Source organism: Hemitrygon akajei, chromosome 11 (genome assembly GCF_048418815.1).
Source record: "Hemitrygon akajei chromosome 11, sHemAka1.3, whole genome shotgun sequence".
Lineage (NCBI taxonomy): Eukaryota > Metazoa > Chordata > Chondrichthyes > Myliobatiformes > Dasyatidae > Hemitrygon > Hemitrygon akajei.
The window spans coordinates 48816639-48834840 of NC_133134.1; the positions used below are offsets into that span (position 1 = coordinate 48816639).

Consider the following 18202-nt stretch of genomic DNA (forward strand, 5'->3'; position numbering starts at 1 on the left):
TGTCTGACGAATCTTATAGAATTTTTGGAGGATGTAACTAGTAGAGTGGATAGGGGAGAGCCAGTGGATGTGGTATATTTGGATTTTCAAAAGGCTTTTGACAAGGTCCCAACACAGGAGATTAGTGTGCAAACTTAAAGCACACGGTATTGGGGGTATGCTATTGATGTGGATAGAGAAGCAGACAGGAAGCAAAGAGTGGGAATAAACGGGACCTTTTCAGAATGGCAGGCAGTGACTAGTGGGGTACCGCAAGGCTCAGTGCTGGGACCCCAGTTGTTTACAATATATATTAATGATTTAGACAAAGGAATTAAATACAGCATCTCCAAGTTTGCGGATGACACAAAGCTGGGCGGCAGTGTTAGCTGTGCGGAGGATGCTAAGAGGATGCAGGGTGACTTGGATAGGTTAGGTGAGTGGGCAAATTCATGGCAGATGCAATTTACTGTAGATAAATGTGAGGTTATCCACTTTGGTGACAAGAACAGGAAAACAGATTATTATCTGAATGGTGGCCCATTAGGAAAAGGGGAGGTGCAAAGAGACCTGGGTGTCCTTGTACACCAGTCATTGAAAGTGGGCATGCAGGTACAGCAGGCGGTGAAAAAGGTGAATGGTATGTTGGCATTCGTAGCAAGAGGATTCGAGTACAGGAGTAGGGAGGTTCCACTGCAGTTGTAGAAGGCCTTGGTGAGACCACACCTGGAGTATTGTGTGCAGTTCTGGTCCCATAATCTGAGGAAAGACATTCTTGCCATAGAGGGAGTACAAAGAAGGTTCACCAGATTGATTCCTGGGATGGCAGGACTTTCATATGAAGAAAGACTGGATCGACTAGGCTTATACTCGCTGGAATTTAGAAGATTGAGTGGGGATCTTATTGAAACATATAAAATTCTAAAGGGACTGGACAGGCTAGATGCAGGAAGATTGTTCCCGATGTTGGGAAAGTCCAGAACGAGGGGTCACAGCTTAAGGATAAAGGGGAAGCCTTTTAGGACCGAGATGAGGAAAAACTTCTTCACACAGAGAGTGGTGAATCTGTGGAATTCTCTGCCACAGGAAACAGTTGAGGCCGGTTCATTGGCTATATTTAAGAGGAAGTTAGATATGGCCCTTGTGGCTTAAGGGATCAGGGGGTATGGAGAGAAAGCAGGTATAGGGTTCTGAGTTGGATGATCAGCCATGATCATACTGAATAGCGGTGCAGGCTCGAAGGGCCGAATGACCTACTTCTGCACCTATTTTCTATGTTTCTATGTTTCTAAAGGGGAAACAATGACCAAAGTATATGAGGAAGGATCAGTGCAAATAAAAAGTCTTTTCCTTTGGAGTCAGAGCAGGGTAAATGGCAGAAAGACAAAGTTGTAGTTGTATTTTAAATCTGATGTGGTATTTGTAAGAGCAGTTGAATTACACAAAATGGAAACAAATGCAATTAAGTTCCAACACTTAGCAGAGACTGGGCTGAAAAGTGACCAAAAGTGAGAATTAACTTTTCCAGTAAACTTAATGCAACATTCCAGAAATAACCCTAAATCAAGAATTGGAAGGAACTCAGAGAAGTTATAAATGACTGGGAGAATGGTACTTAGCAAATTGCTGGAAGTACGAGCTGAGATCAAGAGTACTGGCGGCTATACCCTACGGGGTTACCAAAGGGGATAGTGAGATAGTTAATGCATCAGTTTTAAATTTTCCAAGCCCTAGATTTGGGGAATATTCCACAGTTAAGGAAATAGCTAAAGCAACTCCTTTATTTAAAAAGGGAGACAAAAAGCAGGAGATTATAGAACAAATTTACATCTATAGCAAGTACAAAGAACTTATTAAGAACATTGTAACTGGGCACATCAATATAATGAGGGAAAGTCAATGTGGTTTTATAAAAGGAAATCATGTCTAACTAATTTATTGGAGCTCTCTGAAGTAACATCCTGTGGATAAAAGGGGAAGTGGCGGCTGTATTATATTTAGATATCCAAAAGGCATTTGATAAGGTGCCAGCTCATAGATTATTACCAAAAATTAAAGCTCACGTTGTGGGAAGCAACAGTGGTATGGAAGATTGGCTGGCAAAAAGGAAATATTTCTGGTTGGCTAAATCTAACAAGCAATAATGTGCCACAGGTATAGTTCAATGTGGATAAAGGGCAAGTTGCAGTTGCTAGATTTGCTTGATGACACAAAGAAATTAAGTTGTGAGGCGAACATAAGGAGGCACAAGTGCAAAGGATATTCCTTCTTATGGAAGAATTTAGAACTAAGGATTACTATTTAAGAACAAGGACTCAACTATCTAAGAGGTGAGGAGATTTCTTTCCCTTAAGTTCATTAGTCTTTGGGACACTCTAAGGTAATGAAAGCAGAGTCTGAATATTTCTAAGGCAGAAGTGCATCCTTGATTGGGGTGAGGGGGTGAAAGTGCCACAAGCTGAGGGGATGTTTTGTGTCATCAGTGAGCTGCTACTTTGCTAGAACAGGAAACAACACAGCCCTGAAAAGGTCAGATAAATCAGGTTTAGAGTTTTAAATGAGATTTGCCAGTGTACACAGAAACTTTCATATTTTAATGGCTTTCTCCCATTTGAGCTAGACTACAGGTACAACTGAAACTCTAGTCAAGTAGATGTTACACATTAACACGAGGCTAATTAAAGTTACCAGCCCGTCCATCACATGGCAGCCCCAGGTGTTGCTGAATTCACAGCAGCTTTCCCCAAACATATTTTTTGCTGAATTGTTAATTTACAATAGAAGTTACATATTTACTGAATGTTTACATACAAGAAATATTTATGCAAATGACACTTTTTTCCATCTTGATTCTGAGTGGCCTATTTTAGGGTGTGGTTATTCAGTAATGTCTATTTTTAAAAATATTCAGGTGATAACCCCATCTGGAGTCACAGATGCAGAATCTACAGAGAGGCAAGAGTGAAGGAAGACAGACAATTGAGCATACACAAAGGGTGTGGTAGATAACAGGAAAATAGACTCCATGACATTAGCGGTGGGTATTGTGTTCTTGGAAGCAATCCAGTATCACTCAACCCACTTCTACTATGAAGGGAATGTATGATTTGAGTCACTATACTCATCTGAAACTGTGTCATTACACCCACTGCATTACAAAGACAAACAAAATCTATCCAATAATTAGACACTGTAAAATCCCCTGAAGAAGCTGGATAACCAATGCCTTTGAGAGGAAAACCCTACAAAAGGTAGGGGATGGCCCAGTGCATCATGGGTAAAACCCTCCCAACCATTGAGCACATCTATATGAAATGTTGTCTTAGAAAAGCAGCATCCATCATCAAAGATTCTCACCACCCAGGCCGTGCTGTTTTCTCACTGCTGCCATCAGAAAGAAAGTACAGGAGCCTCAGGACTCGCACCACCAGGTTCAAGAACAGTTTTTAACTCTCATCTATCAGGCACTTGAACAAAAGGGGGTAGCTACACTCATCTAAGGACTGTTATATTGATGGATATTAAGTTGTTATCTTACACTCATTATTTATTACTATTTATTTTTATCTACATCTGCACAGTTTGTTTACAGTTAATGTTCTACAGATTTGCTCAGTATGCCCACAGAAAAAGAAATCTCGGGACTGTATGTGGTGACAGGTATGTATTCTGATAATAAATTTTACTTTGAACTAAGACAGCAAATGAATGTCTCATTCAATAGTAAGCTATTGACTCCTTTTATCAGCTTCTTCATTTAATAAGAATAAGGAAGGCCTCTCGCCTCAACGACAGTTCCATGAAGAGGCCTCATATCCCTTGCTTCCTGTAACATTCAAAACTCAAAATACTGTATTCTAAGAGTTCAGGAACATGAAATGTTGTGTTACTACACAACAAAAACTTCCCAAAATGCTTTATAATGAAATTACATTTAAAATACAAATATTCTTAACATGTAGGGAAACAAGTAAAGACTACAAAGATCCAAATCTCTTAAGAACAAAAGAAAATAGGAGAAATCTACTTGCTCTTCAAGTGAACTAAGTTAATATGACCATGGCTGATCCATCTTCAGGCCTCATCTTTTCTGTGCTAGTTTCCCATGACCCTCAGGGCCTAGCTCTTTAAGAATCTCCACAGCTTCATGTCCTAGAGAATTCTGTAGGTTCACTACCAATGAAAACTTTAATGTATTATTTTTCAAAAGGGTAATATATTAAGAATAGAAATAGTGAAACACTGTATGGGCTTCCATTTGAATGGAGCCATGGAAATGTGACTGTAAAGGGATGAATGTTTGTTCTTCAAAGGGTCCAGGCCCGAAACATTTCCATAGATGCTGCCTGACCTGCTGTGTTTCTCCAGCATTTTTTGTGTGTTGCTTTGAATGTTTATTGTAACAGCTTTCATCAGTTGTTTCAATATCTTTAACTTTATCAGCATTGAAAGTTGCAGAAAATCTGCAGGAACATGCAGCAATGTAAACCTATTGTGTATGACATTGTAGAGATGAGTAACAAATAAACAATTCAGTATATTGCAGCTAGTATCCTGTTTTAAATCCTACATGCACTGTACTTTTAGACAGGTTTCCTCAGTCTAAACATAGCTGTGAGATTCTGGAAGCAAAGCAAAGACATTACCAGCTTGGTAGAATTCCTTCACTCCTTCCCAATAATCCTGTTTCTCAGGGTGCCTGTCCAATTTCCTTTAACTTAGTTTCCTGTCCCAGCTACTACTGGTCCTCTGACTGCGAGGAGCCTTGAGTTTACGAGACCATTAGAAGCTTCTGAAAATCCATGTGGTCAACATCTACTGGAAAACAGATGTTAGGATCACGATGCACAATTAATCCATCCTTACGTTACAGCAGACAAGACAACATTCATGCCGCAACCTCCATGGGTAATTCGTCTTGCAGGAAATGACCAAAAATGAGAAATTAATGTAAGGGGAATGACAAGGATGTGGACAGTGTTACGTACTTTGTGCCCTCAGTGATAGGACACCAATTTTTATTGGCAGGGTTAGTGAACAGCAAATCATAAACACAACAGATTCTGCAGACGTTGGGAATCCAGAGCAGTATCCTATCTCCAAATGACTGGACCAGTACCAGACTGCACTACTTCATACATCCACTCACCCTTTCACCACCAGAGCAGCAATCTCAGGGCTCTGCCACAATATTCACATCGCCCACACAATTAATGCATTCCATAGCTTTATGTCCCACAACCACATGCGTCCAGTTTTCAAATTTAGAATCAGCTAGTCAGTAAACAAATCTGGCGATGAAATCTAAAATTCCATTAATTTCTATTTCAATATCCTTTAAGATACAAACCGGGACTCTTTCTCCATTCTAATACATGAACTTGCACTCTTTTTAATGATGATTCTGAACTCTGCAAGACCCCGCAACTCCCACCGCTGATATTGAACACTGCTATTTTAGCTTGCTTCACTATCTCATCAAAATGTCTTTGCAAAATGACTTCACAAGGATTTCTATCCAAATCACTGATTAAAAAGACCCAAATGGTTCCTAAATTGACACTAATTCATACCAAAAACTTCCGAGCAGGTTTACTGAAAAGCAACTCTAAACATGTTTACCAAACTCTCTCAATTCATTTCAAACTGTTCACCCTCAGACACCACAGAATGACTTCATTTTCTTCTGTAGTTACGATGCTTGCATTGCGATGGTGCAAAACATCAAAAGGGACATCAGAGACCATGTCAATGTAACAATGTGATAGGGAAGTCAGCAGCCTAAGAATTTCTCCCCTAACTGGCACATTATTGCATTGTAACTGAAACGGTTTTCCAAAGTATCCATTTACAAGCAATCCAATGTGACCTAACTTTCTAAGCATCACTCTGCAGGAGAGTTGAACGGGGATTTACAACATCCCACAGAAGTCTGATGTAGAAATCAATTATCAATCCAGGCAGAACATATGACCAGAGTGCCTGGCCCAACATCAACTGTTGGTACAAATTGAACTGATAGTCAATGTAGGTTATCCATCACTTTATGAAAGAATAATTTTCACTTGCACAGAAAAAAGGATTGGCTCCATGTACAAAACTACCAGGCACAAAAACTTTGCCTTCCATTCCCCCTCTTCTCACCAATTTTAGTCACTTCCTTTTCATTCTGCATCCTTCAGTGTACTTATGGTATTCTTTTTAAGGCATCCCTCAAATCTATCTACACCAAATCCACATCAACCTCAGTTCTCTATGATTCAGGGTACCTAAATGATCTTTTTATAAATTCATACCAGCCAATTTCTCTCATAAAAATTATTTATACACAGCAAATACTGCGCATCAATAGTAAAATGGCAGTCACTACAATATCAGCCCCATTACATCCCAGTGGAAAGATTCTCTTAACTGTACTGAATGAGTTAATTTGGGCTATGTCTGATCCCAATTATGTGGAAGCCATTATGTATCCAAGCATGAGCAAAGATTTAGCCATCTCGTGCAATAAACACTCCCAGATGTCTTCATACCTTTGAAAGATATAGCCTGCTTACTCTGAACTTCATAAGATTTGAAGTGAAGCAGATACCAGCCGGCCAGTGTATTAATGACATTTGCTCCTCTTTTACTAGCAAAAGAAATTTTAAATTCCATTTTACTTGGGATCTTGTCGTGCAGAACAGAACTACTTTTGCCATTTTACATAGTGTTTTGAAATTTAAAATAAAAACTTTGATACATTGATCTTCATGTGAATCACCTTTGATATCCTGTGCTAGTATAGTTACCTGGAAACAGGAGTGAACTGAGGTTGTTGGGATGTCATGAGAACAATGCCGTTGCAGCCACAATGACATACATACCCTGCGCACCAAAAATATCAGAAACTGAAAAAAACAACCACACCTTACTTTTTTTTTAATTAAATCTAGGCTAGGCAAGCATGATTAAAAAAAAGATTTAACTCATTCCTCAATTTAAGTTTTTTTAAATCTTTTCTTTTTATTGGACACTTAAATAATTGGTTTAAACAAGCATCCAAATTGGATTTCCAGAAAACAATTAAGTTTAAATGGGAAGCAGAGTACACAGTAACGAAGTACCAATGGGCATGCCACGTGAGAATTGAACTGAGCACAAAACCTGAACTATCAATTGAACTATGGCTGCCCAACTTAATCCTGCAGCAGTGTCTCATCTTCTAATATGAAGATCTCCCATTTCCCCCTCATACTCATCCAACTTCACTTAAATGCATCATTGCTTTTTTTCAAAACCTCAAATGCTCAGCACAGAAGCTAGCTCCAGATGCAATGAGATGCTATAGGAGCCTGACTGAAGCTTAAAAAAGCTCCCCCCTCTCCATCAGATTTCTGAATGGTCCATAAGTCGATGAACACTACCCCAATATCTTTTGCACGATTTATTTTTGTAATTTATATTCATCCCGTCTTTCCACTGTACTATTGCCACAAAACAAGTTTTGTATCTTCTAAGTTGGCAACAATAAATCCGATTCTGATTCCTCAGGTATTTCTCCTAGATTCCATGATATTGATTAAATCTACTTAAAACACCCAAGATCCTCCGGCATGGTTGTTTAGTGGTTAGCACAACACCTTATAGTACCAGTGAACCAGGTTCAATTCCCACCACTGTCTGTAAGGAGCTCTCATCATGACTGCATGGGTTTCCTCCAGGTGCTCTACTTTTCTCCCACAATCCAAAGACGTAGCAGTTGGTAGGTTAATTGGTCATTGTAAATTGTCCTGTGATCAGGCTAGGACTGAATCTGGAGTTGCTGGTGCTGCAGCTTGAAGAGCCTATTCTGTGCTGTATCTCAATAAATCAGTAAATAATTTCCCATAAACACGTCTTGTCCAATACATTCAGAATTTTAAAAGCTTCACTCTTTTAGAGCAAGCCTCCTAGTCAGTCCATTTGGTTCAGACCTTTACAACATTTCTTCCATCATCCTTGTGAATCTGCTCTGCAACAACGCCAGAGCCTCGATCATTTGGCAACACAAGTAAGAACACATATTTAACATAATTTTGCCAACAAAACCATACAAGTTTGGCTGGGCAGCATCAGTGGAAATAGATATACAAGTAAACTTCAATCATAAAAATAATTACAAGAATAAACTGTGCAATACCTTTTCATTCATAGACAATGCATCAAGTAGTGTTCTGTTACATTCCTTAAAACCACTGGGACTGTAGTCACTCGTGTGGACTCCTGGGGTAGTACAATATCACAATAATTGAAGGCTTCCTCGTCAACCTGGCCCCCTCCCTGTCCAGTAGCAGATAAAACCTATACTGTCATCCCGCCCTTCTGTCCCTGGGAACAAGCCCATAGATCAGAGATTTCTTTGTCACACACCTCAGGATGAAGTGTAACACATGCCCTTGCATCTCTCTCGACACCCTCTTCACTAACTCTGCAAAGACCTGTTTCCGATCTGAGACCCTTCATCAAAAGCCTCTTTTGGTTCTGATAAAGAGGTCCTGGAAATGAAATGTTAACTGTTTCACTTTGCACAGATGCTGCCTTAGGCTGCTGACTTTTACCAGCATTTTGTTTTGTTACATAATTCCAGGATATGAAGCTTTTTTGATTTATTATTAACTTCTCCATTTTCAGTTCTAATCTGTCAGAAATGAACCCATTGCTATTACGTTGATACCTCTGATGACCTGCCATCTGTTTTCGCTAGAGGCAATGCAGTTGAACAATGTATCTTGTGTAAAGTCACCGAGATGGATCAAGAAAGGTGGAGAACTGGACTTGCTTCCATTGGCTTAAAAAAAAAGTTTGTGGAAAATAAAAATAATTTTAGATAACATTGAAAATAAAAGGCAAGCAAAGCTATGACTAATGAACAAGTCCTCAACGTTTGTCAAAGTGGGCAAGAGATCACGGGTGGCATCAGGAATGGAAAGAACAAAATTATCTGAAGAAACAAGAATAAAGATAAAATCCAGAACAACCACATTCCACAAATGGAAATAGCTAGAATACCTTTTTATGGGCTGCTGCACACAGAGAAAACAGCCCAGGAACACAAAGGAAGCACTGGACAATGTTAACAATGACTGACACAGAGAGAAACATAACTGAAGCAGAGACCACAGATAAAAACAGCTGAAATAGTTCTGACCAATAACGCAGTCTTAACATTCAGTCCAAGTAACAGCAGCTTAGCTGCAGGGTAAGAGTTCGGACATGAGCAGAGGATCTGACCCTTCACGCCTCCTCTATCTTCGTACTCAAATCCTTTCCCTTTGTATTGAAAAATCTAAATATTAAACCTGTCAAATCTGCAGTCCTGATGCAGGGCTCTGTCCCAAAATGTCAACCACTCCTTTCCTCTCTCAGAAGCTTTTTGACTCACTGTGTTCTTCCAGATTCCAGTACTGTATCTGCAGTGTCTTGTCAGGATCAGGTTTAATATTGCTGGCATACGCTGTGAAATTTGGCAACTTTGTGCCAGTAGTACAATGCAATACATGATAAATACAGGGGGAATTCTTGAATTACATACATCTATATTAAATAGTTATATTAAAACAAGTGGTGCAAATACAGGAAAAAAAAGTAGTGAGGTAGTGTTCATGGGTTCAATATCCATGTAGAAATCTGAAGTTATTCCTGAATTGCTGAGTGTGACCCTTCAAGGCTTCTGTACATCCTTGCTGATGGTAAGAATGAGAAGAGAGCATTTCCTGGATTGCAGGGGTCCTTAATGATGGACACCACCTTTCTGAAGCACTGCTCCTTGAAGATGCCTTCCATAGTACAGAGAATAGTGCACAGGATGGAGCTGATTTCACCACTCTGCAGTTTTTTTTCAATCCTGTGCAGTAGCCCCCCCCCCCCCCCCAATACCAGATGGTGGTGCATCCAGAATAAATGTTCTACACAATACATCCGTAGAAATTCTTGAGTACTTTAGGTGACAAACCAAATCTCCTGAAACTCTTGATGAAATATAGCCGTTGTCTCCATCTATTAACATCTGCCTTTAATACACTTGGCAATTGACTGATCACTCAGAACAAAAAACAGCCTGCCTTGGGGTAAGATCCTTTAACCACTGCAACTCTCCTTGGTGCAGATATTCAGATTCACTCTCCTCAAGATGAAGACTTCTCTCCCTCTGAGATGGCTGACCCTTCTTTTGAAATCATGAATCCTGGTTTTAGATTTGGGGGGGGGGGGGGGGGGGTGGGGGGGAGAAACTTCCCTACATTTACCTTTAAAAAATATTGTACAGAAATAAGAAATTTTAGCTCACAGGTGTTCACACATTCAATTTTTATTAGTGCTATTATCCCTTATTTCCTTCCAGTCTTAAAGATGATTTATATTGAAACTATACATCTACAAATGCCTGTAGCTTTTACCAAGTTCAGCTCTACAATGCTTTGGATATCAGCCCACTTTATCTTATCACAAATAAAAGTTTAAAACATGTAAAACAGCCATTAAAATTATTCTATAATATCTACAGTCCCAAGCCGGAGCAACAATACGAGTAAAGAATGCTAAAAATGCTGCTGATGGCCACTCAAGGATCAGGAAGTACTTAATCACCACTGGCTTGAGAGAATCTTACTCCCTCGGTGATGGGGAAAGAGACGACTCTTCCTTTCCCAGGATTACTTAAACACATCGATTTCTGTTCCCAGGGCAATCTGAACTGCACCATGTCCAGTTTTTCCACATTAGGCTGCAAGTATCTAATAGTTAAAACATTCTACAATTATGCAAAATGGGGATTGTAAATCTAGGTTCATGACCTCTTGATTCAAGAATCTGCTTCAGCCTACAATTTATGTTTACTCGACCCTTTGGCACTAGGATGAAACTTTTTAATTCTTTTACAACAGCTTGCTCCTGTAGTGAATGCAGTGACACCAAGCAGATCTTGAACAGCTATTAATACAAGTGCTTCTACTCACCCAATGGCTGCAGTGCACCATCTCCTTAATGACGTGAGAGAAGAATTTAATCTGCCACTGCTTCTTCTGCATCATTGGCACGCTTCATGGCCTACCACTAAACTAGGGTTGCGTACCATCACTGTGGGATGGTACTGCTCCAAACAGCACAACATACCACAATATGGCTTTGGAGAAAAGTATTACTTCAGCTTTACATCTGAACACTTCCTCTGAGGGCTTTGGACAAAATTCATTCATGTTGTACACTTCTTAAAGAGTAATCAAAATCATTGCCAGTACTGTCAAACTTGGAAGTAATTCTTCAATTAACCTCTAGTATTGTTTTGGACTCCAGCACAATATGCATTGCATAGCAGCCAATAGAACACACTTGCATTGCTTACATACGCTGATAGTAGTACCTCAATCTACTAATTATCAAAGACGCCAGAATATCCGCAGTTGCTGGAAATCCAAGCGACACACACAAAACGCGGGAGGAACTCAGCAGGCCAAGCAGCATCTGTGGAAAAGAGTAAACAGTCAACGCCTCAGGCCGAGACTCTTCATCAGGCCACCAACTGTTTACTCTTTTCCATAGATCCTTCCTGACCTGTTGAGTTCCTCCAGCATTTTGTGTATGTTGCTCATTATTAAAGACTCAAGTTTACTAAAATCCCAGCATTAAAGACTCCTTAGAGAATACCTGCTGCATATTTAAAACTAAAGGAGCTAATTTCCACCCCCCCCCCTCAAGCAAACACATTTCACAAAAGGAAAGGTAAGGCTTTACTTACTTTACAGCAATGACAGTACCATTAAGCTGACTCATTAAAAAATCCTGTTCACAGATAGTGAGCCCTGTCTGCATGGACAACATGATCAACTCTCATTTCTGCATTTACAGCTCAGGTGCCATTTCAAACTGAAGCTGCAATAACTTAACTGCAAAACTCGTTGTTGTGAAACATCCATTCTGGAATCTGGTTTATCAAGTAACCCTACTATCAAAAGTCTACTTCTGTTTCATTGAAAATTAAGCAACGTGTTGAGGCGAATTAAACTGAACCCATTCACCGCCTGTCTCTAGTTTTTAAATGCCAGTACTACAGAACCCCACCTTTATAAAAAGAGGAATATGTTAAAAGTTTAATCATTAGGGGTGGCTGGATTTTCACCCTGGTAAGCCTTCATAATACATTCTAAAGTTCCCAAACACTTGACCGAGCTCTCTGTCAGCTTCAAACTGCACTCACCTTAATTTCTGGGAAAATAAACTTTTAATCCACTGCCTTTTTTCTTCTGGTTCAGATTTAAAATCAAGGGAAGAAAAAAAACATGAGGGGCAGGATCTTAAAACGGATACAAGCCTCTACCAGCCTTCTAACTTCACGAGCTTGTCACTGGACCTCAATAGTGGGATTGGCCTCCTTGTCACAGGTAGTTTCCCCCGTTAGTCATTGCCCAAGAATGCTTTGCAACTTCACTGTGCAATCCTGAAAACACAGGAATCAGTCCACAAACCACACAGCAAGCGCTTCCAGCAAAAAACAGTACAATGTGCTTACATGGAGGGACTGGTGGTGAGTCGGGAGAAGCACAATTTCAAAGGGTAAAATTAGCATTGGTTTTCATACAGGCTGAGTACCAGCTTATCTGAAATGCCAAAATCAAAAAACCTTTTATTGAGTCCCAACATGACGTCACAAATGGAAAATTCCACAAGGTGCCGGGAAGGTTCCCAGGTGATGCGCACGTCTCTGTGCACTACAGTTTTGAGAAGTGACCTCACGTACATAATGAACAGCAGTTCATGAAAAATAGAAAAACACTGCATAAAGCGAAAAATGAAAATCTCGATCATGTATTGAAAGAGTGGATTCGTCAGCGGAGTGAATATATGCCGCTCAATGGAATGCTGATCATGATGCAAGCAAAGATCTATCACGATGAACTGAAAATTGGAGGTAATTGTGAATATTCAGCAAGCCAGATGCAAGATTTGAGAAAAGGCACAACATTAAATTCTTAAGGATTTGAAACAGAAGAATCAAAATCAGGTTTAATATCATCAGCATAAGTTGTGAAATTTGTTAACTTTGTGGCAGCAGTACAATACAGGATATAGAAAAAAGACTGAATTACAGTAAGCATATGTATATTAAATAATTAAAGTAAGTAGTGTAAAAGCAGAAAAAAAAACTAGTGAGATAACATTCACAGGTTCAATGTCCATTTAGAAATAGGATGGCAGAGGGGAAGAAGCTGTTCCTGAAAGCTCTGCTCATGAAGCAGTAGAGGAATTCATTGATGAGTTTGCCAAGACCATCGCTGATGAAAATTTAACACACTGAATGGCATCAGTATATAAACACAAGAAAACCCGCAGATTCTGTATATCCAAAGCAACACACACAAAATGCTGGAGGAACTCTGCAGATCAGGCAGCATCTATGGAAAAAAAAGAGTAAATAGTCGAAACTTCTTCGGAAGGGTCTCGGTCAGAAATGTCGACTGCTTCCTTTTCCCCATGGGTGCTGAGCTCCTCTAGCATCTTATGTGTGTTACATCAGTACACGTGTGTTGAATGAGCTCAAGACAGACTGCTTACCAATAGCACAAATTTAGAATTGGAAACAACGGTGATCCCAAGTAATCTCATTATAAAATGAAAGGGAGAATGACTGCTGTGAGGACTATGTATTAAAATATTTTATAAATATTTGAATCTATGAATTCATCATTGTATTTGTACAAGTTTAAAATTTGATCAAATTGTAATTTTGCATTAAATATTCTCACTATACTATACACAAGGTTTTATATTTGGACAATACTGAGAGTTTATTACACACAAAATGCTGGAGGAACTTGTTTGTGTCTGAGAGTTTATTAATTCCTTTTATTTATTGAAAACACCAATTATTAAAAGAGAAGCCTCCCCATATATCAGATGAACCTCAGAACTACAAGGCCCTTCGCGAAAGGTTATAGTTGTTCTGCCAGTAACTGTTGCCTTTAACAAGAGGAAAATGCAACATTGAGCACTTGCCAAAGTGTTCAAGAGGCCTGACAGTAAATTGCAGTATTAGAAATTCTACCCAAAATCTCTAACCCTGTTAAGGCAGCAGAGGGCAGAAATTAGTAACAAGTTAAGCATTTTTGCTCTTGGCAATTTGCAAGCTAATACATCAAATGTTCAGTACATCCAAGAGGAAGCAACCGGTGTTAATTGGGATGACTCTGAGCAAAGTTAGCATTACTTTTACTTTTCTCAGGGGAAAACCAAGATTGTTTTCCCTTTTCCTGAAAGCAGTGAGCCATACTTTGCAACTGATAGGGCCCTACACTCATAGGCAAATGATTTAAGGCAGATAACTTTAAGTATTAACTACAATAATCTTTTAACAAGTTGTTAAAATTAATCTTACATGACAGATATATTGGAACAGCCCCATTGCATGTATTTCATTCAAATTTGCTGCTGCTGCATCTTAAAAAGTAACAGTATTCAATTATTTTCTCCTTTTGCTATTATAGATTTTCCTTTGTCAAAGGTCATATTTAAGTGCCTTAATTTTGAAAAGCCCATTACCAATTCTTAAAAGTCATCAAATTTAAAAGTGCAAATTCAAGAAAATTGCTCATATTACGTGAGTAACATAACGGAAGAACTCAGCTGACCTATTTATTCTGTCCACTCTACTCTTCCATCAGACTGAAGATACAAACATCTGAAAGCGTATACCACCAGGCTCAAGGACAGCTATCATACATTTGAATGGACCTCTTGTATGATAAGATGGACTCTCAGCCTCACAATCTACCTTGTTATGATTTTGCACTTTATCGTTTTCTTTACTCTGCATTATTGTCTAATCTTATTCTAGCTCAATATACTGTGTAATGATTTGATCTGTATGATCAGCATGCAAGACTAGCTTTTCACTCTACCTTGGTACAAGACAATAACAAACCAATGGCAACACTTCAAAAATAAAATGCAATACTGCCCATACGTTTCTAATAACTATCACCAGTATTTCCTTTCCTATTTCTTACTATACAAAACCAAAAGCCCCAGGAGGTATCCTTGCTAAAATTAGTTAACAGACTTCATGATTCAGAACAAAATTACAATAACTGACCAAACTAGATGGGGTGTTTTTTTTTTGAACGAGTACAAATCTGAAAAATCTGGCGTACCTGTAAAATTGTGGATTTCAGACGAAGTCTCCACGTTTAAAGTGATTCCAGCTATTCAAGGAATAAATCCTGAGGAAATAAAAACAAGATGAATGATAAGAATGAGTGAAACGCTGCAATAAATTTATTGCCTCGCACTTCAGCCCATCAATGCAATACAAGTTCTGAAATGCAAATCATTCTTCCAGACATTAGAACAGTATCCAGAAACAATGAAATCCAAGGTGTGAAAGTATCAATATAGCCTCAAACTTGCCGGGCTAATTGTAGGGAATTCTTTATTTTTTATCATGTTAGCGTTTTATTATTTAAACACATGCTGCTGTTGCTTTCACATGTCTGACTGCGCTAAATGTGCTTGCTCAACATGTTCTATCCATTATCTAGAACAGTATAACACAGGAACAGGGCTTTTGTCCCATGATGTCTGTGGCAACCATGATGCCAATTTAAATCAATCCTATCAGCCTGCATATAGTACACACTCAGTGGCCACTTCATTAGACACATCTGCTCCTTAATATAAATATCTTATCAGCCAATCATGTGGCAGCAGTTCAATACATAAAAGAATGCTGACATGGTCAAGATTAGCTCAATTTTTCTCTGAAACAAACATCAAAATGGGGAAGAAAATGTGATCCAAGTGACTGACTGGTATGATTTTTGATGCCAGATGGGGTGATTTGAGTATATCAGAAACTGCTGATCTCCTGGGATTTTTATGCACAACAGTCTCTAGATTTTACAGAGAATGGTGCAAAAAACAAAAAAAAATCCAGTGAGTGCCAGCTCTGTGGGCAAAATATCTTGTTAATGAGAGAGGTCAGAGGAGAATGGCCAGAACAGTTCAGGCTGATACAAAGGCGACAGTAACTCAAATAAACATGTGTTACAACAGTGGTGTACAGCAGGGCATTTCTGAATGCTCAACACATCAGGCGTTGAAGTCAATGACCCTATTTATTAGGAGGTACCTAATAAAGTGGCCACTGAGTGAATATTCCTCCATCCCTTACCTGTCTAAAATGTCTCAAATGTATCACCCTGCTTTCATCACCTCCAGGGCACCAACCCTTATTTAAAAAAAAAAACAACTTGCCTTACAAATCCCCTTTAAACTCCCTACCCAATCCCAAATTAAAATTTATGTGTTTTAGTATGTGACATTTCCATCCTGTGTGAGAAAAAAAACTATTTACCCTATCTATCTATGCCATATTCAATTGTATCAGAAGGCTTCCTAACTCTAACTTTTGTCAGTTGTGGTATCACATTATAGACCGACCACCTAACATTTTGCCGACTGCACCTGTGAATCCTGATCACATTCTGAAGCACAGTAAATCAACTTAATGCTGGCTGAACCTTCAGGAGCTCTAAGATCACCCAAGTACTTTAAAGAGCAGTATCAGAATCAGGGTTAATATCACTGGCATATGTTGCGAAATTTGTTAACTTTATGGCAGTAGTACAACGAAATACATCAGAGATATAGAGGAAAAAATCTGAATTACAGTATATTATATATAGTTTATACATACATACATATATACACACACACATATCGATATATATAAAATAGTGAAGTTACAATAAGTAGTGCAAAAATAAATAAATAAAAAGTAGCGAGGTAGTGTTTGTAGGTTCAATGCCCATTCAGAAATCAGATGGCAGCGGGGAAGAAGCTGTTCCTGAATTGTTGACTGTGTGCATTCGGGCTTCTGTACCTCCTTCCCAATGCTAACAATAAGAAGAGTGAGTCCTGAGTGGTGAGGAACTTTAATGATGGATGCTGCCTTCCTAAGGTACACTCCTTGAAGACATCTTGGGTACGATGGAAGCCAGTACCTGTGATGGAGCTGACCAATTCCAACTAATATCAAATGCAGCCTCCCTGCAAATATTTCTTTTGGATTCATTGTGAAATCTGCTTCTGGCTGGCATTGATTTCCATTCTCTCACGTTCTTCTGTTACAAGAACTAACTCTTCCTTTTATGGACAAATTTTCACCTGATTAAATATCTCCATTGGTCTCATACATTTGTATGAAATAGATTTATCAGCTCATGTGGAGTCTCCAAACTTAGTCTCGTGTTGTGTCTACTACTCAGCGAGATTAGACTTTTAAATTGACTAATTTCCACCCTCCCCTCCTCCAGCTCTCCTTTCCACCTTTAAGAATGTATTAAATTAAACAGCATTGATAAAAGTGTTTAATGTTAATGCTTCACCATTCAGTTCAGCTATTCACATTAGTGAGTCAGTGATGGCACAACAGAATACGTCTTTATGAATGCATTTCCCTCTCAATTTACTCCAAGTTTCACTTCATGACTCATTTTCTGACTCAAATCCAACGTTTCAGGAGGAAACTTGTTTCTCCCCTCATCATTCTCTGACTTTATGCCAGCTTCCCAATGATCTGCCAGTCCAACTCAGCCTTGCTAACATGGACATTAAATGTTCCAGACCATACACCCAAACATGCTGCATCACCACTGACGTCGTGATCACAGCAATGCTGAATCACTACACTGGCTTTCTCCCACTCTGCCTTATGGCAAAATAAATCGGTACTAATGTGCAGCTGCAGCTTGGAGTTATCTAGCTAGTTCACTCCAGCTTTATCAACATTCTTACCCTCTTCAAAAACAAATGATATAGCACAGGAGCTAGTCAGTCCATCAGAACACTTAGAAAAATCTGAAGGGGCAGAAGCATGAAGGGATCCTACTACCATCGACATCTTCTCCTCCTTCCCCCACCCCCAATTTCAACAAGGTTTGCTTTCTTCATGACTCCCTGATCCAATCCTTCGCCACCCCCGAGGACTGCCCTTTCACCCCTTCCCTACCACCATCTGAGGACCTACACTGCCCTCCCAGAAGAGGGATTGTGACCTCTTCCTACATGGTCTATCTCACAACATGATCTCCTCTGGAACTGTGAAACTAAGCCTAGACTAGGCACCATTTAACAGAGCACCCATAAAAACCATCAATCAGCCTATCATTGTAACCCCACGCATCACCTACCAGCCACAGTTGGCAATCCTTTC

General features: G+C 39.3%; 1 protein-coding gene across 5 annotated transcripts in view; it reads right to left on the reverse strand.

The window, feature by feature from the left end:
- The window catches only part of rhbdf1a (rhomboid 5 homolog 1a (Drosophila)), a 363587-nt gene that overhangs the window by 199888 nt on the left and 145497 nt on the right, over positions 1–18202 (reverse strand). For all 5 annotated transcript variants that reach the window (XM_073060796.1, XM_073060797.1, XM_073060801.1 and 2 more), the window contains one exon: positions 15141–15209. The gene's annotated coding sequence lies outside the window, so the exon portion shown is untranslated. The remainder of the gene's footprint in view (positions 1–15140; positions 15210–18202) is intronic.